The sequence below is a fragment of the Leuresthes tenuis genome, unplaced genomic scaffold (genome assembly GCF_036924035.1).
Source record: "Leuresthes tenuis unplaced genomic scaffold, fLeuTen1.0.hap1 SCAF_17, whole genome shotgun sequence".
Taxonomy (NCBI): Eukaryota; Metazoa; Chordata; class Actinopteri; order Atheriniformes; family Atherinopsidae; genus Leuresthes; species Leuresthes tenuis.
Genome location: NW_027325371.1, coordinates 27338430 through 27362220, shown reverse-complemented (window position 1 = coordinate 27362220; position 23791 = coordinate 27338430). Strand labels below are relative to the sequence as shown.

Genomic DNA, 23791 nt, shown 5'->3' with positions numbered 1-23791 from the left:
TTAGCAAGGTTTTAGCGACACGGATGTCCTCTGTTTTAGAGGAGGTAATTCACCCAGACCAAGCTTGTGCCATCTCAGGGAGACAACTCACCGACAGCCTCGTACTGATTCGAGACATCATTGATTACGCTAGAGACAGAAACACCCGGCTTGTCATCTTAAATTTAGACTTTGAAAAAGCATTTGATCGGGTCTCGCATCAATATCTCTTTCAGGTGTTGCAGCCATCGAAAAGGGCCCGATTGTTCCTACTTGGTGAGCTTTGCTTGGTTGAGACGCTTGCCCCCCCCCCCCCTGCTCCTCGGCTGACCAAGTAGAAACAATCTATTCGATGGCTGCCTTGTCTTTTACTCTGTGCAAAAGACAAGGCAGCCACAAACACCACGGGAACACCGTATTGAGGCTTTGTTCTGACCACTCATTCGGTGTCGCGTTTCTTTCAAGCAATTCTCCCGGTTAGCCCGCACTCGGCTCGCTCCCAGAGCCGTGTTAAAGTCCACTTCGCATTCACTCTCTTTTCTCAGCAGATTAAAAGAAAGTTTCATCTTGGGCTCCCTGAAACTTCCATCCTACACCGCTGTTTGCTTTTTCACAAGAGCAGAGGAGAGCGCACCGTTCCCAGCGGCACTGTAGTACCGGGTCGAGGCTTGGAGTGAACGGAGCAAGCTTCTTTTTCAACTCCTATTCTTAAAAATCCATTTAATATGTTGTCCTCGTATAGAGGACATATTAAACTGATAAGAACAGATACTACACTTGATCTTAGCCAAAAGGCCGAGAAGCGATAACTGTCCACTGTTTCAGGTCCGAGGGCCCTTGCTGGCACAATGCGCACTTGTAGCAGTGTTCTTTTTATGGCCATAGGTGGCCAGAGTGTCACGTTGCACCTCCGCCCACCCGCTGCACTGAGCACTCTTCAGCCCTTTTAAATGGTATAACTTTGCACTCCCGCATGCTCCAGCAAGCACCATTCAAGCAACAACTTTGCACTCCAGCTTCGAACATCGGCACAGTCGCAACAAGTAAGGCGACTCTACTCAGAGAAGTCACTCTGCAAAGTAGCAAGATTTCTTTTGCACAGACAGAAAGGGCTTCACCCGCAAAGGTAAAGCCTGCCAATAATAGAAACAACTCATTAGTGCTGCTCTCCACGGAAGTCTTTAGTAAAAGGCGAAAGACTTGTATGTTATGAAGAGAAACCAGAGTACGATTATCCGTCACTGCGGGAGCAGGGCATCAGGCGTGGTGAGCTTTGCTTGGTTGAGACGCTTGGTTGAGTCGATGGCTGCCTTGTCTTTTACTCTATGCAAAAGACAAGGCAGCAACAAAAACACCACGAGAATCCCGTATTGAGGCTTTGTTCTGACCGCTCATTCAGTGTCGCGTTTCTTTCAAGCAATTCTCCCGGTTAGCCCACACTCGGCTCGCTCCCATAGCCGTGTTAAAGTCTACTTCGCATTCACTCTCTTTTCTCTCTTGGGATTGGGATTGGGATTTTATCTATAAAATGAATTCCTTCACTCAAACTATGTTAAAACTGCTTTGTCGTTCATATTTACCATGTCTAGAAAGATTTATACAAAAAAAACAACGTTGTACTTTGCAGTAAAAGAAAGAGCAAATCTAAAGTTTCAGGAATCCGAGAATAAGCTTACTTTCATGAGTGCTTCACGATTTCGGATTTTGCTATAAAATGAATTCCTTCACTCAAACTAAATTAAAACTGCTAAACCGCTAATCTGTTACATGTAAGGCAGATGTCAAATTCACCGAAATAGGATCTAAGGGTATTCGGCCAATCGAGCTGTAGCAGCTTCGGTAAAAGAGTATAAGTTGAAGAGTTTGTGAATAAAGGTGTGCGCACACATAGTGAACTGTAGGAAAATAGGCAGGGAGCAATGCCGGCTGGGGTATATGTTCTTGTATGTTGTCTGACTGTTTGATTTGAATGTGTTGTGTAAGTGTCCTGTTGAATGTTTGGGCTTTGACACTTCACTGTGGTTGTTAACTGTGTGGTGTGTCCTGAAATGTTATATGTTTGGGCTGTGTGACATGCTTAATGCTTGTCAGTAGCTACCCACTTATTCATATATAGCAACTGACAACATAAGAAGTCTGGACATACTTTGATAGTAGTTGTAGAAGTATCCTTATTGATAATAGATAAACTAATTCATAGTGATAGAACAGTAGATGAACAGGTGCCTGCACGTCTCACGAAAATAAAATGGGTGTATGATTGCTGACGGCAGAGCAATACTGCCAAACTTATGAGTGCTTGTGGCAAACTTGATTCAGTGTCTTGACGTGTATACGCTGTTTCGCTGACTTGATTGTCACAAGAAACAAAGTGTGTTTGATAAGATCCGACCATTTTATTACGGGAGGATCAGTATGTATGGATTCTGATGTGACTGATAAACCCATTCGTATCTTAAGCATAATCTAATACGTGAGACAACGCCCTGGCACACAATCAAAAAAAAAAAGAGAGAGCGGTTTTGTGTCCCCACAGTCCATAATGTAGAAAAGAGAGAAAAAAGCCTTTCTGATTTGGTGTGTGTGCTCATAGTGCAGAGTGTAGAGAAAAGAGAGAAAAGAAAGCCGTTTTGGTGTCACGGGTGTTGTGACTTACACACACACATTTCTGAATTGAGAAAAGAAATTATTTTAGAGGAAGCAGTAGAGTTTAGATCCCACATTTGTTGATAGGCATTCATTTATTTCTTCACTTCTGATGAAGTTTCAACAATAAACAACAAACTTTGTATTATGAGAAAGAACCAGACTCATTCTTCAAGAATCCGAAAATAAGCACGAATTCGGATTCTCCTATAAAACGAATTAATTAACTCAAACCAAGTTAAGACTGCTTTGTCCTTCATATTTATTCATGTCTAATCAAGTTTCAACGATAAACAACGTTGTACTTTGTAGAATGAGAAAGAACTTCTTCAGCAATAAGCATCTCTCGACATATGACGAAATACAGATTTTGCTATAAAATTAATTTCTTCTATCAGCGTGACTTAAAACTGTTTGTCCTCCTTATTTATCCACTTCAAATCAAGTTTCAACAATTAAAAAAAAATTGTAGTTTGAGAAAGAACAACTTAATCTTCAGCAATCAGTATAAAAAGAGGGCAACAAAAGGTGCAAATGCCAACCATACATCACTAAAAGGTGGAGCGGAAGTATTCAGCGTCAAGTAGGTGTGAATGTTTGACCAAAATTTGTAAAAAGTGGGTAAGAAAAGGTTCGAATGCCCGACTAAATATTAACAAAAGCGGGAGGAGAGGTCTTCGGATGAGAGTGGGTGAGAATTTCCTACCATACAAGTATGGTGGAGAGGAAGCTGTGATTGGCCGACAATAGTAAAAAGCAGGTGAGAAAAGGTGCGAATGTCAAAACATACATGATCAAAACAGGGAGCGGAGGTGTTTGGCTGCAACAAGGTGTGAATGTCTACCCATAATTAATGAAAAACGGGCAACAAGTAGGTTCGAAATTCCAACCATACATCATCAAAAGCAGGAGTGGATGTGTTCGGCTTCAAGAAGGTATGAATGTCCATCAATAATTGCTATAAAACATGAAAGAAAATTTTCGAATATCAAACCGCACATAATCGTAAGCGGGAGAGGAGGTGTTCCGCTGCAAGAAGGTGTGAATATCCACCCATAATTACTGAAAAATGGGTAAGAAAAGGTGCGAATGCCCAACCATACATCATCAAAAGCAGGAGTGGATGTGTTCGGCTACAAGAAGGTTTGAATGTCCGACCATAGTTTGTAAAAAGCGGGTAAGAACAGGTTTGTATGCCCGACTGTACACAATCAAAAGAGGGAGCGGAGTTGTTCAGCTACAAGAAGGTGTGAAAGTCCGACCATGGTTTGTAAAAAGCGGGTAAGAACAGGTTCGTATGCCCGAATATACACCATCAAATGCGGGAGCGGAGGTGTTCGGCTGTGAGTAGGTGTGAATCTCCAACCATAATTGCTGAAAAATGTGTTAGAAAAGGTAAGAATGCCGGTCCATACATCATCAAAAGCGGGAGAAGTGGTGTTCGGCTGCAAGTAGGTGTGAATGTCCAGCCATAATTACTCACAAATGGGCCAGGACGAAAGCCACACTGCATCTCCTGAATCCGAGGCTCGATTATCCGACGGATCCTCCTCTCCAATACCCCCGAATAGACCTTACCAGGGAGGCTGAGGAGTGTGATACCCCTATAGTTGGAACACACCCTCCGGTCCCCCTTTTTAAAGAGGGGGACCACCACCCCAATCTGCCAGTCCAGAGGCACTGTCCCCGATGTCCACGCGATGCTGCAGAGGCGTGTCAGCCAAGACAGCCCTACAACATCCAGAGCCTTGAGAAACTCAGGACGGACCTCATCCACCCCCGGGGCCTTGCCACCGAGGAGCTTTTTGACCACCTCGGCAACCTCAGCCCCAGAAATGGGAGGCCCTGTCTCCGAGCTCTCCGACTCTGCCTCTTCCGAGCACGTGTTGGTAGGATTGAGGAGTTCCTCGAAGTACTCCCCCCACCGACTCACAACATCCCTAGTTGAGGTCAGCAAAGCCCCGTCCCCACTGTAAACAGTGTTGACTGTGAGCCGCTTCCCCCCCCTGAGACGCCGGATGGTGGACCAGAATCTCTTCGAGGCCGTCCGGAAATCGTTCTCCATGGTCTCACCGAACTCCTCCCAGGCCCGAGTTTTTGCCTCAGCAACCGCCGAAGCCGCAGCCCGTCTGGCCTGTCGGTACCTATCAGCTGCTTCCAGGGTCCCACTGGCCAAAAAGGCCCGATAGGACTCCTTCTTCAGCTTGACGGCTTCCCTCACCACTGGTGTCCACCAGCAGGTTCGAGGGTTGCCGCCACGACAGGCACCGACCACCTTACGGCCACAACTCCGATCAGCTGCCTCGGCAATGGAGTCACGGAACATGGCCCATTCGGACTCAATGTCCCCCACCTCCCCCGGGATATGGTTGAAGCTCTGCCGGAGGTGGGAGTTAAAGCTCCTTCTGACGGGGGATTCTGACAAACGCTCCCAGCAGACCCTCACAATACGTTTGGGCCTGCCAGGTCTGATTGGCATCCTCCCCCACCAGCGGAGCCAACTCACCACCAGGTGGTGATCAGTTGACAGCTCCGCCCCTCTCTTCACCCGAGTGTCCAGGACATACGGCCGCAAGTCCGATGATACAACCACAAAGTCGATCATCGAACTGCGGCCAAGGGTGTCCTGGTGCCAAGTGCACATATGGACACCCTTATGTCTGAACATGGTGTTCGTTATGGACAGTCCATGACCAGCACAGAAGTCCAACAACATAACACCACTCTGGTTCAGATCGGGGGGGCCGTTCCTCCCAATCACACCCCTCCAGGTCTCACTGTCATTGCCCACGTGAGCATTGAAGTCCCCCAGCAGAACGAGGGAGTCTCCGGTAGGAGCATTCTCCAGTGCCTCCCCCAGAGACTCCAAAAAGGGTGGGTACTCTGAACTGCTGTTTGGCGCATAGGCACAAACAAGTCAGGACTCGTCCCCCCACCCGAAGGCGGAGGGAGGCTACCCTCTCGTTCACTGGGGTAAACCCCAATGTACTGGCACACAGCCGGGGGGCAATAAGTATGCCCACACCTGCTCTGCGCCTCTCACCACGGGCAACTCCAGAGTGGAAGAGAGTCCAACCCCTCTCAAGAGGACTGGTTCCAGAGCCCAAGCCGTGCGTCGAGGTGAGTCCGACTATATCTAGCCGGAACCGCTCAGCCTCGCGCACCAGCTCCGGCTCCTTCCCCAACAGAGAGGTGACATTCCACGTCCCAAGAGCTAGCTTCAGTAGCCGAGGATCAGACCGCCAAGGCCTCTGCCTTCGGCCGCTACCCAGCTCACATCGCACCCGACCCCCTTGGCCCCTCCCACGGGTGGTGAGCCCGTCGGAAGAGGGGGACCCACGTCATCATTTCGGGCTATGCCCGACCGAGCCCCATGGGCACAGACCCGGCCACCAGGCGCCCGCTGCCGGGCCCCACCCCCGGGCCTGGCTCCGGGGGGAGGCCCCGGTGTCCCATATCCGGGCAAGGGATCACGAGGTCCAAATTTTTTGTTCATCATAAGGGGTCTTTTGAGCTGTTCTTTGTCTGGTCCCTCATCTAGGATCTGTTTGCCTTGGGTGACCCTACCAGGGGCTTAAAGCCCCGGGCAACATAGCTCCCAGACTCATTGGGGCACGCAAACTCCCCCACCACGATAAGGTGACAGCTCAGGAGGGAGAATCCCGACTATACACCATCAAATGCGGTAGCGGAGATGTTCGGCTGTGAGTAGGTGTGATTCTCCAACCATAATTGCTGAAAAATGTGTTAGAAAAGGTAAGAATGCCGGTCCATACATCATCAAAAGCGGGAGAGGTGGTGTTCGGCTGCAAGTAGGTGTGAATGTCCATCAATAATTGCTTTAAAACATGAAAGAAAATTTTCGAATATCAAACCTTACATGATCATTAGCGGGAGAGGAGGTGATCAGCTGCAAGAAGGTGTGAATATCCACCCATAATTACTGAAAAATGGGTAGGAAAAGATGCGAATGTCCAACCATAAATCATCAAAAGCAGGAGTGGAGTTGTTCAGCTACAAGAAGGTATGAAAGTCCAACCATGGTTTGTAAAAAGCGGGTAAGAAAAGGTTCGAATACCCGAATATATACCATCAAAAGCGGAAGCGGAGGTGTTCGGCTGCAAGAAGGTGTGAACGTCCGACCAAAGTTTGTAAAAAGCAGTTAAAAAAAGGTTTGAATATCCAACCGAACATAATCAAAAGCGGGAGCAGAGCTGTTCGACTGCAAGTAGGTGTGAATGTCAGATCATAATTGCTGAAAAATGTGATAGAAAAGACTAGAATGCCGGACAATACATCATCAAAAGCGGGAGAGGTGGTTTTTCGGCTGCAAGTAGGTGTGAATGTCCAGCCATAATCACTCACAAACGGGGGAAGAAAAGGTAATATTTCCAGACCACACATGATCAAAACAGGGAATGGAGGTGGTTCAGCTGCAAGGTGTGAATGTCTGACTAAAGTTTGTAAAAACCGTGTAAGACAAGGGGCGAATGCCCGACAATGTATGATCAAAAGAGGGAGCGGAGGTTTTCGGCTGCAAGGTCTGAATGTCCAACCACAATTTGTAAAAATCGGGGAAGAAAAGGCTCGAAAGCCCGACTATACACCATCAAAAGCGGGAGCAGAGGTGTTCAGTTGCAAGAAGGTCTGAATATCCGACCAAAAATTAATGAAAAATGGGTAAGAAAAGGTGCAAATGCCAAATAATACATCATCAAAAGCAGGAGCGGATGTGTTCGGCTACAAGAAGGTTTGAATGTCCAACCATAGTAAGTAATAGGCGGGTAAGAAAAGGCTCGAATGCCCGACTATATACCATCAAAAGCGGAAGCGGAGGTGTTCGGCTGCAAGACGGTGTGAACGTCCGACCAAAGTTTGTAAAAAGCAGTTAAGAAAATGTTCGAATATCCAACCAAACATAATCAAAAGCGGGAGCAGAGCTGTTCGACTGCAAGTAGGTGTGAATATCAGATCATAATTTGCAAAAAGCTGTTGAGAAAGGGTGAGAATGCCCGACTATACACTATCAAATGTGGGAGCGGAGTTGTTCGGCTGTGAGTAGGTGTGATTCTACAACCATAATTGCTGAAAAATGTGTTAGAAAAGGTAAGAATGCCGGACCATATATCACCAAAAGCGGGAGAGGTTGTGTTCGGCTGCAAGTAGGTGTGAATGTCCAGCCATAATTACTCACAAACGGGTAAGAAAGGGTACTATTGCCAGACCATATATGATCAAAACAGGGAGCGGAGGTGGTTCAGCTGCAAGAAGGTTTGAATGTCCGACTAAAGTTTGTAAAAAGCGGGTAAGACAAGGTGTGAATTCCCGACAATGTATGATCAAAAGAGGAGTGGAGGATTTCGGCTGCAAGAAGGTCTGAATGTCCACCCATAATTACTGAAAAATGGGTAAGAAAAGGTGCGAAAGCCCAACCGCACATGATCATAAGTGGATGAGAAGGTGTTCGACTGCAAGTAGGTGTGAATGTAAGATCATAATTTGTAAAAAGCGGGTAAGAAAAGGTAAGAATGCCCAACCATAAATTATCAAAAGCTGCAGCAGAGTTTCGACTGGTATTTATCAATGTCTAGATAGATTTCAACAAAAAACAACGTTGTACTTTGCAGTAAAAGAAAGTGCAAATCAAACGTTTTAGGAATCCGAGAATAAGCTTATTTTCAAGAGTTCTGCACGATTTCGGATTTTATGTATAAAATGAATTCCTTCACGCAAACTAAGTTAACACTGCTTTGTCCTTCATATATACCCATTTCTACATATATTTCAAGCATAAACTTCCTCATACTACCCTGAATGAGAAAGAGCCACACTTGTGATTAAGCCATACGCCCCTTTTGAGGAGTTCTGCATGATTTGGGATTTTATCTATAAAATCAATTCCTTCACTCAAACTATGTTAAAACGGCTTTTACCTTCATATTTATCAATGTCTCGATAGATTTAAACAAAAAAACAACGTTGTACTTTGCAGTAAAAGAAAGAGCCAATCAAAAGTTTTAGGAATCCGAGAATAAGCTTATTTTCATGAGTTCTGCACGATTTCGGATTTTATGTATAAAATTAATTCATTCACTCAAACCAAGTTAAAACTGCTTTTTCATTCATATTTATCAATGTCTAGATCGACTTCAACAAAGAACAACATTGTATTTTGCAGTAGAAGAAAGAGCAAAACTGAAGGATCAGGAATCCGAGAATAAGCTTATTTTCTTATGGGCAAGTGGGAACTGCTTTGTCCTTCGTATTTATCAATGTGTAGATGGATTTCAACTTCTTCTACTGCAAAGTCCAATGTTTTTCTTTGTTGAAGTCGATCTAGACATTGATGAATATGGAAGGACAAAGCAGTTTTAACTTGGTTTGAGCAAAGCAATTCATTTTATAGCAAAATCCGAAATCGTGCAGAACTCATGAAAGCAGGCTTATACTCGGATTCCTGAAACTTTAGATTTGCTCTTTCTTTTACTGCAAAGTACAACGTTGTTTTTTTGTTTAAATCTTTCTAGACATGGTAAATATGAAGGACAAATCAGTTTTAACATAGTTTGAGTGAAGTAATGCATTTTATAAGCAAAATCCCAAATCATGCAAAACTCACGAAAAGCTTTTTCTCGCTTTTCACTGCTTTTTACAAACTTTGGTCGGACGTTCACACCTTCTTGCATCCGAACACCTCCGCTTCCGCTTTTGATGATGTATATTCGGGCATTCGAACCTTTTATTACCGGCTTTTTACAAACCATGGTCGGACTGTCACACCTTCTTGTAGCCGAACACATCCGCTCCCGCTATTGATTGTGTACAGTCGGGTATATTAACCTTTTCTTACCCGCTTTTTACCAAGTATGGTTGGACATTCACACCTTCGTACAGCGGAACACCTCCGCTCCCTCTTTTGATGGTGTATGTTCGGGCATTCAAACCTTTTCTTACCCGCTTTTTCCAAACTATGGTCGGCTATTCACAGCTTCCTCTCCATCCACCATACTTGTATGGTGGGATATTCACACCCACTTGCATCCGAAGACCTCCGCCCCAAATTTTGTTGATATTTAGTCGGACATTCGCACCTTACCCGCTTTTGGCAAACTATGGCCTTCTTGCAGCCAAACAACTCTGATCTTGCTTTTGATGATGTAAGGTTGGGCATTCAGACCTTGCTTCACCTGCTTTTCACCAAATATAGTCGGACATTCACACCTTCTTGCAGCCGAACACTTCCGCTCCACCTTTTAGTGTTCTATCACACCTTTTTTTTCACCGCATTTTATACATTATGGTTGGAAATTTTCAACCACTCTCATCCGAAGACCTCTCCTCCCGCTTTTGTTAATATATTTGAACTTTAGTTTGACATTCAAACCTTCTTGCAGCTGAACCACCTCCGCTCCCTGTTTTGATCATATATGGTCTGGCTACTACCTTTTCTTACCCGTTTGTGAGTAATTATGGCTGGACATTCACACCTACTTGCAGTCGAACACAACCTCTCTCGCTTTTGATGATGTATGGACCGGCATTTTTACCTTTTCTAACACATTTTTCAGCAATTATGGTCGGAGATTCACACCTACTCACAGCCGAACAACTCCGCTCCCGCTTTTGATGATGTATAGTCGGGCATTCTCACCCTTTCTCATCAGCTTTTTGCAAATTATGATCTGACATTCACACCTACTTGCAGTCGAACAGCTCTGCTCCCGCTTTTGATTATGTTTGGTTGGATATTCGAACCTTTTCTTAACTTCTTTTTACATATTTTGGTTGGACGTTCACACCTTCTTGTAGCCGAACACTTCCACTCCTGCTTTTGATGATGTATGGTTGGGCATTCACACCTTTTTTTTGCCCATTTTTCAGGAATTATGGGTGGACATTCACACCTTGCAGCTGAACACCTCCTATCCCACTTATGATCATGTGCGGTTTGATTTTCGAAAAGTTTCTTTCATGTTTTCTAGCAATTATTGATGGACATGTAGACCTTCTTGCAGCAGAACACCTCCGCTCCCGCTTTTGATCATACATTGTCAGGCATTCACACCTTGCAGCTAAGCCACCTCAGCTCCCTGTTTTGATAGTGTATGTTCGGGCATTCGAACCTATTCTTACCCCCTTTTTACAAACTATGCTCGGAGATTCACACCTACTCACAGCCGAACAACTCCGCTCCCGCATTTGATGATGTCTTGTCCGGCATTCTAGTCTCTTCTAACACATTCTTCAGCAATTATGGTCGGACATTCACACCTACTCAGAGCCGAACACCTCCGCTCCCGCATTTGATGGTGTATAGTCGGGCATTCTCACCCTTTCTCATCAGCTTTTTACAAATTATGATCTGACATTCACACCTGCTTTTGATAATGTATTGTTAGGCATTCGCACCTTTTTTTTTTACCCATTTTTCATGAATTATGGGTGGACATTCACACCTTCTTGCAGCCGAACACCTCCTCTACCGCTTATGATCATGTGCGGTTTGATATTCGAAAATTTACTTTCTTGTTTTAAAGCAATTATTGATGGACATTCAAACCTTCTTTTTGATGGTGTATAGTCGGGCTTTCGAGCCTTTTCTTCCCGGTTTTTACAAACCATGGTCGGACTTTCACACCTTCTTGTAGCCGAACAACTCCGCTCCCGCTATTGATTGTGTACAGTCGGGTATTTTAACCTTTTCTTACCCGCTTTTTACCAACTATGGTCGGACATTCACACCGTCTTACAGCGGAACACCTCTGCTCCCGCTTTTGATGGTGTATAGTCGGGCATTCGAACCTTTTCTTACCCGCTTTTTACAAACTATGGTGGGACATTCAAACCTTCTTGTATCCGAAAACCTCCGCTCTCTCTTTTGATCATACATTGTCGGACATTCGCACCTTTTCTTACCCGCTTTTTACAAACCATGGTCGGATTTTCACATCTTCTTGTAGCCGAACACATCCGCTCCCGCTATTGATTGTGTACAGTCGGGTATTTTAACCTTTTCTTACCCGCTTTTTACAAACCATTGTTGGACTTTCACACCTTCTTGCAGCCGAACACCACCTCTCCCGCTTTTGATGATGTATGGCCCAGTATTCTTACCTTTTCTAACACATTTTTCAGCAATTATGGTCGGACATTCACACCTACTCACAGCTGGACACCTCCGCTCCCGCTTTTGATCATACAATGTCGGGACATCGCTCCTTGTCTTACCTGCTTTTTACAAACTTTAGTCGAACATTCACACCTTCTTGCAGCTGAACACCTCCGCTCCCGCTTTTGATGATGTATAGTCGGGCTTTCGAGCCTTTTCTTACCCGGTTTTTACAAATTATGGTTGGACATTCAGACCTTGCAGCCAAACACCTCCGCTCTCTCTTTTGATCATACATTGTCGGGCATTCGCACCTTGTCTTACCCGCTTTTTACAAACTATAGTTAGACATTCACACCTTGCAGCTGAACCTCCGCTCCCTGTTTTGATCATGTATGGTCTGGCAATACTACCTTTTCTTCCCCCGTTTGTGAGTAATTATGGCTGGACATTCACACCTACTTGCAGTCGAACAGCTCTGCTCCCGCTTTTGATTATGTTTGGTTGGATATTCGAACCTTTTCTTAACTGCTTTTTACAAACCATGGTCGTACTTTCACACCTTCTTGTAGCCGAACAACTCCGCTCCCGCTATTGATTTTGTACAGTCGGGTATTTTAACCTTTTCTTACCCGCTTTTTACCAACTATGGTCGGACATTCACACCGTCTTACAGCGGAACACCTCCGCTCCCGCTTTTTATGGTGTATAGTCGGGCATTTGAACCTTTTCTTACCCGCTATTTACAAACTATGGTAGGACATTCAAACTTTCGTGTATCCGAAAACCTCCGCTCTCTCTTTTGATCATACATTGTCGGACATTCGCACCTTTTCTTACCGGCTTTTTACAAACCATGGTCGGACTGTCACACCTTCTTGTAGCCGAACACATCCGCTCCCGCTATTGATTGTGTACAGTCGGGTATATTAACCTTTTCTTACCCGCTTTTTACCAAGTATGGTTGGACATTCACACCTTCGTACAGCGGAACACCTCCGCTCCCTCTTTTGATGGTGTATGTTCGGGCATTCAAACCTTTTCTTACCCGCTTTTTCCAAACTATGGTCGGCTATTCACAGCTTCCTCTCCATCCACCATACTTGTATGGTGGGATATTCACACCCACTTGCATCCGAAGACCTCCGCCCCAAATTTTGTTGATATTTAGTCGGACATTCGCACCTTACCCGCTTTTGGCAAACTATGGCCTTCTTGCAGCCAAACAACTCTGATCTTGCTTTTGATGATGTAAGGTTGGGCATTCAGACCTTGCTTCACCTGCTTTTCACCAAATATAGTCGGACATTCACACCTTCTTGCAGCCGAACACTTCCGCTCCACCTTTTAGTGTTCTATCACACCTTTTTTTTCACCGCATTTTATACATTATGGTTGGAAATTTTCAACCACTCTCATCCGAAGACCTCTCCTCCCGCTTTTGTTAATATATTTGAACTTTAGTTTGACATTCAAACCTTCTTGCAGCTGAACCACCTCCGCTCCCTGTTTTGATCATATATGGTCTGGCTACTACCTTTTCTTACCCGTTTGTGAGTAATTATGGCTGGACTTTCACATCTTCTTGTAGCCGAACACATCCGCTCCCGCTATTGATTGTGTACAGTCGGGTATTTTAACCTTTTCTTACCCGCTTTTTACAAACCATTGTTGGACTTTCACACCTTCTTGCAGCCGAACACCACCTCTCCCGCTTTTGATGATGTATGGCCCAGTATTCTTACCTTTTCTAACACATTTTTCAGCAATTATGGTCGGACATTCACACCTACTCACAGCTGGACACCTCCGCTCCCGCTTTTGATCATACAATGTCGGGACATCGCTCCTTGTCTTACCAGCTTTTTACAAACTTTAGTCGAACATTCACACCTTCTTGCAGCTGAACACCTCCGCTCCCGCTTTTGATGATGTATAGTCGGGCTTTCGAGCCTTTTCTTACCCGGTTTTTACAAATTATGGTTGGACATTCAGACCTTGCAGCCAAACACCTCCGCTCTCTCTTTTGATCATACATTGTCGGGCATTCGCACCTTGTCTTACCCGCTTTTTACAAACTATAGTTAGACATTCACACCTTGCAGCTGAACCTCCGCTCCCTGTTTTGATCATGTATGGTCTGGCAATACTACCTTTTCTTCCCCCGTTTGTGAGTAATTATGGCTGGACATTCACACCTACTTGCAGTCGAACAGCTCTGCTCCCGCTTTTGATTATGTTTGGTTGGATATTCGAACCTTTTCTTAACTGCTTTTTACAAACCATGGTCGTACTTTCACACCTTCTTGTAGCCGAACAACTCCGCTCCCGCTATTGATTTTGTACAGTCGGGTATTTTAACCTTTTCTTACCCGCTTTTTACCAACTATGGTCGGACATTCACACCGTCTTACAGCGGAACACCTCCGCTCCCGCTTTTTATGGTGTATAGTCGGGCATTTGAACCTTTTCTTACCCGCTATTTACAAACTATGGTAGGACATTCAAACTTTCGTGTATCCGAAAACCTCCGCTCTCTCTTTTGATCATACATTGTCGGACATTCGCACCTTTTCTTACCGGCTTTTTACAAACCATGGTCGGACTGTCACACCTTCTTGTAGCCGAACACATCCGCTCCCGCTATTGATTGTGTACAGTCGGGTATATTAACCTTTTCTTACCCGCTTTTTACCAAGTATGGTTGGACATTCACACCTTCGTACAGCGGAACACCTCCGCTCCCTCTTTTGATGGTGTATGTTCGGGCATTCAAACCTTTTCTTACCCGCTTTTTCCAAACTATGGTCGGCTATTCACAGCTTCCTCTCCATCCACCATACTTGTATGGTGGGATATTCACACCCACTTGCATCCGAAGACCTCCGCCCCAAATTTTGTTGATATTTAGTCGGACATTCGCACCTTACCCGCTTTTGGCAAACTATGGCCTTCTTGCAGCCAAACAACTCTGATCTTGCTTTTGATGATGTAAGGTTGGGCATTCAGACCTTGCTTCACCTGCTTTTCACCAAATATAGTCGGACATTCACACCTTCTTGCAGCCGAACACTTCCGCTCCACCTTTTAGTGTTCTATCACACCTTTTTTTTCACCGCATTTTATACATTATGGTTGGAAATTTTCAACCACTCTCATCCGAAGACCTCTCCTCCCGCTTTTGTTAATATATTTGAACTTTAGTTTGACATTCAAACCTTCTTGCAGCTGAACCACCTCCGCTCCCTGTTTTGATCATATATGGTCTGGCTACTACCTTTTCTTACCCGTTTGTGAGTAATTATGGCTGGACATTCACACCTACTTGCAGTCGAACACAACCTCTCTCGCTTTTGATGATGTATGGACCGGCATTTTTACCTTTTCTAACACATTTTTCAGCAATTATGGTCGGAGATTCACACCTACTCACAGCCGAACAACTCCGCTCCCGCTTTTGATGATGTATAGTCGGGCATTCTCACCCTTTCTCATCAGCTTTTTGCAAATTATGATCTGACATTCACACCTACTTGCAGTCGAACAGCTCTGCTCCCGCTTTTGATTATGTTTGGTTGGATATTCGAACCTTTTCTTAACTTCTTTTTACATATTTTGGTTGGACGTTCACACCTTCTTGTAGCCGAACACTTCCACTCCTGCTTTTGATGATGTATGGTTGGGCATTCACACCTTTTTTTTGCCCATTTTTCAGGAATTATGGGTGGACATTCACACCTTGCAGCTGAACACCTCCTATCCCACTTATGATCATGTGCGGTTTGATTTTCGAAAAGTTTCTTTCATGTTTTCTAGCAATTATTGATGGACATGTAGACCTTCTTGCAGCTGAACACCTCCGCTACCGCTTTTGATCATACATTGTCAGGCATTCGCACCTTGTCTTACCCACTTTTTACAAACTTTAGTCGAACAGTCACACCTTTTTGCAGCCGAACACCACCTCTCCCGCTTTTGATGATGTATGGTCCAGCATTCTTACCTTTTCTAACACATTCTTCAGCAATTATGGTCGGACATTCACACCTACTCAGAGCCGAACACCTCCGCTCCCGCATTTGATGGTGTATAGTCGGGCATTCTCACCCTTTCTCATCAGCTTTTTACAAATTATGATCTGACATTCACACCTGCTTTTGATAATGTATTGTTAGGCATTCGCACCTTTTTTTTTACCCATTTTTCATGAATTATGGGTGGACATTCAAAACATGGCGGCGCCCTGCTCGGCTGCGGCTACTTCGGCTCCGGTTAGCATTGCAAACCTTAGGCTACTTTCAGCAGTTAAGACAGCGATTCCTGTACCTACAACACAGCGTCATGGTGTAGGAACAGTGTACACCCGTAAGACTGCAATTAGTCTCAGGAAATTAGGGCTCCAAGACTTCCTCTGCACGGAGACACTGACCGCACTCGCTAGCCTCGGACTGCTACGCCGAGCGGACCGAGCGGCCAGCGAAACAGCGGTCCCTCCCACAACTAGTGGCCGCCCATGGAGACGTCGGAGACGGTGCGACAGGAAGCAGAAGCGCGGCTGCCGCGGAGGACTAACAGCTAAGCTAAAAGCTAACCCGTACAGTTCGCCGCTTCCCTCACTGCTGCTCGCCAATGTACGCTCCCTGGAAAATAAAATGGACTACCTCAAGCTGGAACTACATTCAAAGCTTGAAACAAGAAACTGCTGTGCCATTGTCCTCACTGAAACATGGCTCAGTGCATCGGTCCCAGATAGCGCAGTTAGCCTGGACGGGCTAACAACATTTAGAGCCGACAGAAGCAGCGCTCTCACAGGTAAAACTCGAGGGGGGGGCGTTTGCATCTACACGAAGAACAGCTGGTGTAACAACGCTTCCTGGGTCTCCAGTCACTGCTCTGCAGACATTGAACTCCTGACTGTGAGATGCCGACCCTTTTACCTGCCACGTGAGTTCACCAGCGTCACCATTGTTGCTGTTTACATCCCACCCAGCGCCAACACGAAGCAAGCCCTCAGTGTTCTCCACCATAACATCACGGACATGCAAGCCACACAGCCGGAAGGGGTTTTTATTGTTGCTGGCGACTTCAACCAGGCCAACATGAAGACTGTGCTTCCAAACTTTTACCAACACGTGGACTTCGCTACAAGAGGGGCGAACAAGCTGGACCTTGTTTACACCAACGTAAAGAAGGCCTACAGAGCAGCCCCCCGCCCCCACCTGGGCTCCTCAGACCATCTCTCTGTCATGCTAATTCCTGCATACCAGCCCCGGCTCACCAGAGAAAAACCGGCAGTGAAGAAGGTGCGAGTATGGCCTGAGGGAGCGATGTCTGCACTGCAGGACTGTTTTGAGTGCACTGAATGGAGCATCTTCAAGGAGGCTGCAACAGACAACCAGCGCACCAACGTGGAGGAGTATGCTGCATCGGTGTCCGACTACATCAGTTGGTGCATGGAAAAAGAGACAGTAACAAAAACAATAGTCACTCGGGCAAACCAGAAACCCTGGATGACCAAGGAGGTGCGAGCAAAGCTGAGAGAATGAAATGCTGCGTTCAAATCTGGTGATTCTGCGGCTCTCAGGTCTGCTAGGGCTAACCTGAACCGGGCCATCAGAGACGCCAAGCGAGCCCACAGCCGGAAAATCCAAGGTCTCTTCCAAGACTCCAAAGACACGAGGAAACTGTGGCAGGGCATCCAGTCTGTCACAGACTACAAACCCACATCCTCATCCTGCCAGAACGACACCAGCTTCCTCAATGAGCTCAACAACGTCTTCGGAAGATTTGAGGAGCTGAACTCCAACCCTGCGAGGAAAGCGACACCACACCCCGACGAACAGGCGCTCAGACTAGAAGCATCAGCAGTGCGGAAAGTTCTGAGGAAGGTCAACGCGCGGAAAGCGGCAGGTCCCGACAGCATTCCAGGTCGGTTGATCAAAGAATGCTCGGACCAGCTGACCCACGTGCTCACGGACATCTTCAACACGTCCCTGGACCAGGCCGTCGTCCCACGGTGCTTCAAGTCTGCCACTGTCGTTCCGGTCCCGAAGACAACCACCATCACATGCCTTAACGACTTCCGCCCCGTCGCACTCACATCCTCCATCATGAAGTGCTTCGAAAGACTTGTTAAGGACCACATGATCTCCACGCTGCCCCCATCACACGACCCGTTCCAGTTTGCATACCAGTCCAAGCGCAGTGCTGAGGATGCAGTCTCCACTGCTCTCCACCTGAGCCTGGAGCACCTGGAAGAGAAGAACACCCACGTGCGGATGCTGTTCCTGGACTTCAGCTCAGCTTTCAACACGATCATCCCCCAGGACCTGGTAGGCAAACTGGGCCCCTTAGGAATAAACACCCCCCTCTGCAACTGGCTGCTGGACTTCCTCACTGACAGAACCCAGGCTGTCAGAGTGGGGAACAACACCTCCGACGTCATCACCCTGAACACCGGCACCCCCCAGGGCTGTGTCCTGAGCCCCCTGCTGTTCACCCTGATGACCCACGACTGCCGTCCACGCCTCAGGTCCAACCACATCCTGAAGTACGCGGACGACACCACAGTAGTGGGTCTCATCCGGGACAACAACGAGGCGGCATACAGGGAGGAGGTGCGGCATCTGGTGGACTGGTGCAGAGGGAACAACCTGATCCTGAATGTCAACAAGACCAAGGAAATTATCGTTGACTTCAGGAAATCTAGACCCACCCACACACCCCTCCTTATCAACGACTCAGCTGTGGAGGTCGTCAGCAGCACCAAGTTCCTGGGGGTGCACATCACTGACAACCTCAGCTGGTCACCCCACATCTCCTCACTGGTGAAGAAGGGCCAGCAGCGCCTGCACTTCCTGCGTCGGATGAAGAGAGCATCCCTCCCGCCCCCCATCCTTCAGACCTTCTACAGAGGGACCATCGAGAGCCTGCTGACCAGCTACATCTCCATCTGGTCTGGGAGCTGCAGGGCCTCTGACTGGAAGTCTCTACAGAGGGTGGTGAGGACAGGGGAGAAGATCACGGGGGCTCCGCTCCCCTGCATCAAGAACATCGCGGACAGACGCTGCCTATCCCGGGCTCACCAGATCCTCTCCGACCCCACCCACCCCAACCATGGACTGTTTTCCCCCCTGGCGTCCGGCAGAAGGTTCCGCAGCATCTCCTGCAGAACGACCAGACTACTGAACAGTTTCTTCCCCCTGGCCATCAGACTGCTTAACGCCACATAACACTCCTCCACCCCTAAACACACACACAGACACTACAAAAACCACCCCCCATGGACATGGACAATACACGCACCTTAGTTAGTCTAGTTTTGTCTTCAACATGAACCTGGGGACTCCTTGGCACTTACTTTACTCTGACTGTGAAATTCTTTTCTAGTTCTCTTAAGTGCAATTGTTATAGTGCAATATTTAATGTTTCTCTTTGCAATAACTCAGTGCAATTTTTAATGTTTCTTTTGACAATTAGTGCAATATATCAATAACTTAGTGCAATATACATGAATATATATATACTTATTTACCCTGCATATAGTTAGCTCTTAGCTCTTAGTTATAGAAAACATATTTATTGTATAGGAATAAGGTCTAGCTCTGTTACACTGGTAGCCAAGTAACGACATTTCGTTGTCAAGATTCACCTTGTGTTGTTTGTGCAATGACAATAAAGGAAGTCTAAGTCTAAGTCTAAGTCTAAGTCTAAGTCTTCTTGCAGCCGAACACCTCCTCTCCCGCTTATGATCATGTGCGGTTTGATATTCGAAAATTTACTTTCTTGTTTTAAAGCAATTATTGATGGACATTCAAACCTTCTTTTTGATGGTGTATAGTCGGGCTTTCGAGCCTTTTCTTCCCGGTTTTTACAAACCATGGTCGGACTTTCACACCTTCTTGTAGCCGAACAACTCCGCTCCCGCTATTGATTGTGTAAAGTCGGGTATTTTAACCTTTTCTTACCCGCTTTTTACCAACTATGGTCGGACATTCACACCGTCTTACAGCGGAACACCTCTATTCCCGCTTTTGATGGTGTATAGTCGGGCATTCGAACCTTTTCTTACCCGCTTTTTACAAACTATGGTGGGACATTCAAACCTTCTTGTATCCGAAAACCTCCGCTCTCTCTTTTGATCATACATTGTCGGACATTCGCACCTTTTCTTACCCGCTTTTTACAAACCATGGTCGGACTTTCACATCTTCTTGTAGCCGAACACATCCGCTCCCGCTATTGATTGTGTACAGTCGGGTATTTTAACCTTTTCTTACCCGCTTTTTACCAAGTATGGTCGGACATTCACACCTTCGTACAGCGGAACACCCACTTGCATCCGAAGACCTCCGCCCCAAATTTTGTTGATATTTAGTCGGACATTCGCACCTTACCCGCTTTTGGAAAACTATGGCCTTCTTGCAGCCAAACACCTCTGATCTCGCTTTTGATGATATAAGGTTGGGCATTCAGACCTTGCTTCACCTGCTTTTCACCAAATATAGTCGGACATTCACACCTTCTTGCAGCCGAACACTTCCGCTTTTAGTGTTCTATGAGGCATTCACATATTTTTTTTCACCGTATTTTATAGATTATGGTTGGAAATTCTCACCCACTCTCATCCGAAGACCTCTCCTCCCGCTTTTGTTAATATATAGTCGGGCATTCGAACCTTTTCTTACCCGCTTTTTACAAATTATAGTCGAACATTCACACCTACTTGCAGCTGAATACTTCCGCTCCACCTTGTAGGTATGTATGGTTGGCATTTGCACCTCTTTTTATACTGATTGCTGAAGATTAAGTTGTACTTTCTCAAACTACAACTTTTTTTTATTTGTTGAAACTTGATTTGAAGTGGATAAATAAGGAGGACAAACAGTTTTAAGTCAGGCTGATAGAAGGAATTAATTTTATAGCAAAATCTGTACTTCATCATATGTCGAGAGATGCTTATTGCTGAAGAAGTTCTTTCTCATTCTACAAAGTACAACGTTGTTTATCGTTGAAACTTGATTAGACATGAATAAATATGAAGGACAAAGCAGTCTTAACTTGGTTTGAGTTAATGAATTCGTTTTATAGGAGAATCCGAATTCATGCATAACTTATAAAATTGAGCTTATTTTCGGATTCCTGAAGAATGATTCTGGTTCTTTCTAATAATACAAAGTTTGTTGTTTATTGTTGAAACTTCATCAGAAGTGAAGAAATAAATTAATGCCTATCAACAAATTGACCTTCTGTTGACCTTCGGGGAGGTGAGTATCTTCACTAGACTCACCTGTCTGCTCTTCCTCCTCATTTAGCGTAGCTCCACCCTCTGCCTGTGAATTCTCACAGACTTCAACACTGAGTGGTGAGGCCTCTACAGGCCCCTCCCCTTTTTGCTCCTCACTTCCAATCCAAGCTTTTGGCGGGAAGTTTGAATTTATTGGGTCAACCTCTTCACTTTGTTCACCAACTGCCACCTTTGGTCCTTCTCTTTGTTGGCTTGACTGTGGCTTTACCGTCTTTAATTTGTTGGCAAAAGATTTAGGGCAATCTCTGAAGAGGTGATTTAATTCTCCACAGAGATTACATTTCCTGCCATTTGGACACTCTCCAAAAGTTTGCCCAATTTCTCTGCTCTTCCCACATAACACCTTGGTACAAGCCTCAACCAGGTGCCCATGCTCACCACACTTGCGGCAGAACTTGGGCTGCCCCTGGTAGTGGATGTAACCTCGGTTTTCAAGGTGGCCAGAGTGTCGCCCACCCGCTGCACTGAGCACTCTTCAGCCCTTTTAAATGGTATAACTTTGCACTCCCGCACGCTCCAGCAAGCACCATTCAAGCAACAACTTTGCACTCCAGCTTCGAACATCGGCACAGTCGCAACAAGTAAGGCGACTCTACTCAGAGAAGTCACTCTGCACAGTAACAAGATTTCTTTTGCACAGACAGAAAGGGCTTCACCCGCAAAGGTAAAGCCTGCCAAAAATAGAAACAACTCATTAGTGCTGCTCTCCACAGAAATCTTTAGTAAAAGGCGAAAGACTTGTACGTTATGAAGAGAAACCAGAGTACGATTATCCGTCACTGCGGGAGCAGGGCATCAGGCTTGTTGGCATAGCCACCTTCCCCATGGTGAGCTTTGCTTGGTTGAGACGCTTGCTCCCCCCCCCCCTTGCTCCTCGGCTGACCAAGTAGGAACAATCGGGCCCTATTCGATGGCTGCCTTGTCTTTTACTCTGTGCAAAAGACAAGGCAGCAACAAAAACACCACGAGAATCCCGTATTGAGGCTTTGTTCTGACCGCTCATTCGGGGTCGCATTTCTTTCAAGCAATTCTCCTGGTTAGCCCACACTCGGCTCGCTCCCATAGCCGTGTTAAAGTCTACTTCGCATTCACTCTCTTTTCCCATCAGACTCTTGGGATTTTATCTATAAAATGAATTCCTTCACTCAAACTATGTGAAAACTGCTTTGTCCTTAATATTTACCATGTCTAGAAAGATTTAAACAAAAAAAACAACGTTGTACTTTGCAGTAAAAGAAAGAGCAAATCTAAAGTTTCAGGAATCCGAGAATAAGCTTACTTTCATGAGTTCTTCACGATTTCGGATTTTGCTATAAAATGAATTCCTTCACTCAAACTAAATTAAAACTGCTAAACCGCTAATCTGTTATATGTAAGGCAGATGTCAAATTCACCGAAATAGGATCAAAGGGTATTCGGCCAATCGAGCTGTAGCAACTTCGGTAAAAGAGTATAAGTTGAAGAGTTTGTGAATAAAGGTGTGCGCACACATAGTGTGCTGTACGAAAATAGGCAGGGAGCAATGCCGGCTGGGGTATATGTTCTTGTATGTTGTCTGACTGTTTGATTTGAATGTGTTGTGTAAGTGTCCTGTTGAATGTTACATGTTTGGGCTTTGACACGCTTCACTGTGGTTGTTAACTGTGTGGTGTGTCCTGAAATGTTATATGTTTGGGCTGTGTGACATGCTTAATGCTTGTCAGTAGCTACCCACTTATTCATATACTATCAAAGTATGTCCGGACTTCTTATGTTGTCAGTTCCCATCAAAAGCGGAAGCGGAGGTCTTCGGATGCAAGTGGGTGTGAATATCCCACCATACAAGTATGGTGGAGAGGAAGCTGTGAATGGCCGACCATAGTAAAAGGCGGGTGAGAGAAGGTGCGAATGCCTAACCATACATCATCAAAAGAGGGAGCGGAGGTGTTCCGCTGTAAGACGGTGTGAATGTCCGACCATAGATGGTAAAAAGCGGGTAAGAAAAGGTTAAATTACCCAACTGTACACAATCAAAAGAGGGAGCGGAGTTGTTCAGCTAAGAGAAGGTGTGAAAGTCCGAACTTGGTTTGTAAAAAGCGGGTAAGAAAAGGTTCGTATGCCCGAATATACACCATCAAAAGCGGAAGCGGAGGTGTTCGGCTGCAAGATATTGTGAACGTCCGACCAAAGTTTGTAAAAAGCAGTTAAGAAAAGGTTCGAATATCTAACCAAACATAATCAAAAGCGGGAGCAGAGCTGTTCGACTGCAAGTAGGAGTGAATGTCAGATCATAATTTTCAAAAAGCTGATGAGAAAGGGTGAGAATGCCCGACTATACATCATCAAATGCGGGAGCGGAGTTGTTCGGCTGTGAGTAGGTGTGAATCTCCGACCATAATTGCTGAAAAATGTGTTAGAATAGGTAAATATGCCGGTCCATACATCATCAAAAGCGAGAGAGGTTGTGTTCGGCTGCAAGTAGGTGTGAATGTCCAGCCATAATTACTCACAAACGGGTAAGAAAAGGTAGTATTGCCAGACCATATATGATCAAAACAGGGAGCGGAGGTGGTTCAGCTGCAAGAAGGTTTGAATGTCCGACTAAAGTTTGTAAAAAGCGGGTAAGACAAGGTGTGAATTCCCGACAATGTATGATCAAAAGAGGAGTGGAGGTTTTCGGCTGCAAGAAGGTCTGAATGTCCACCCATAATTACTGAAAAATGGGTAAGAAAAGGTGCGAAAGCCCAACCGCACATGATCATAAGTGGATG

At 45.7% G+C, this 23791-nt stretch overlaps 3 non-coding genes across 3 annotated transcripts; all 3 read right to left on the bottom strand.

Moving 5' to 3' along the window:
• Positions 1–602: 602 nt before the first annotated feature.
• LOC140274098 (U2 spliceosomal RNA) lies at positions 603–786 on the bottom strand. The gene has a single exon (XR_011908089.1). It is a non-coding gene; the product is annotated as a U2 spliceosomal RNA (small nuclear RNA).
• A 308-nt stretch (positions 787–1094) lies between these two features.
• Positions 1095–1208, bottom strand: LOC140274153 (U5 spliceosomal RNA). Its single transcript, XR_011908132.1, has one exon. It is a non-coding gene; the product is annotated as a U5 spliceosomal RNA (small nuclear RNA).
• Positions 1209–21694: 20486 nt separating this feature from the next.
• On the bottom strand, positions 21695–21808 carry LOC140274262 (U5 spliceosomal RNA). Its single transcript, XR_011908232.1, has one exon. It is a non-coding gene; the product is annotated as a U5 spliceosomal RNA (small nuclear RNA).
• Between the last annotated feature and the right edge of the window lie 1983 nt (positions 21809–23791).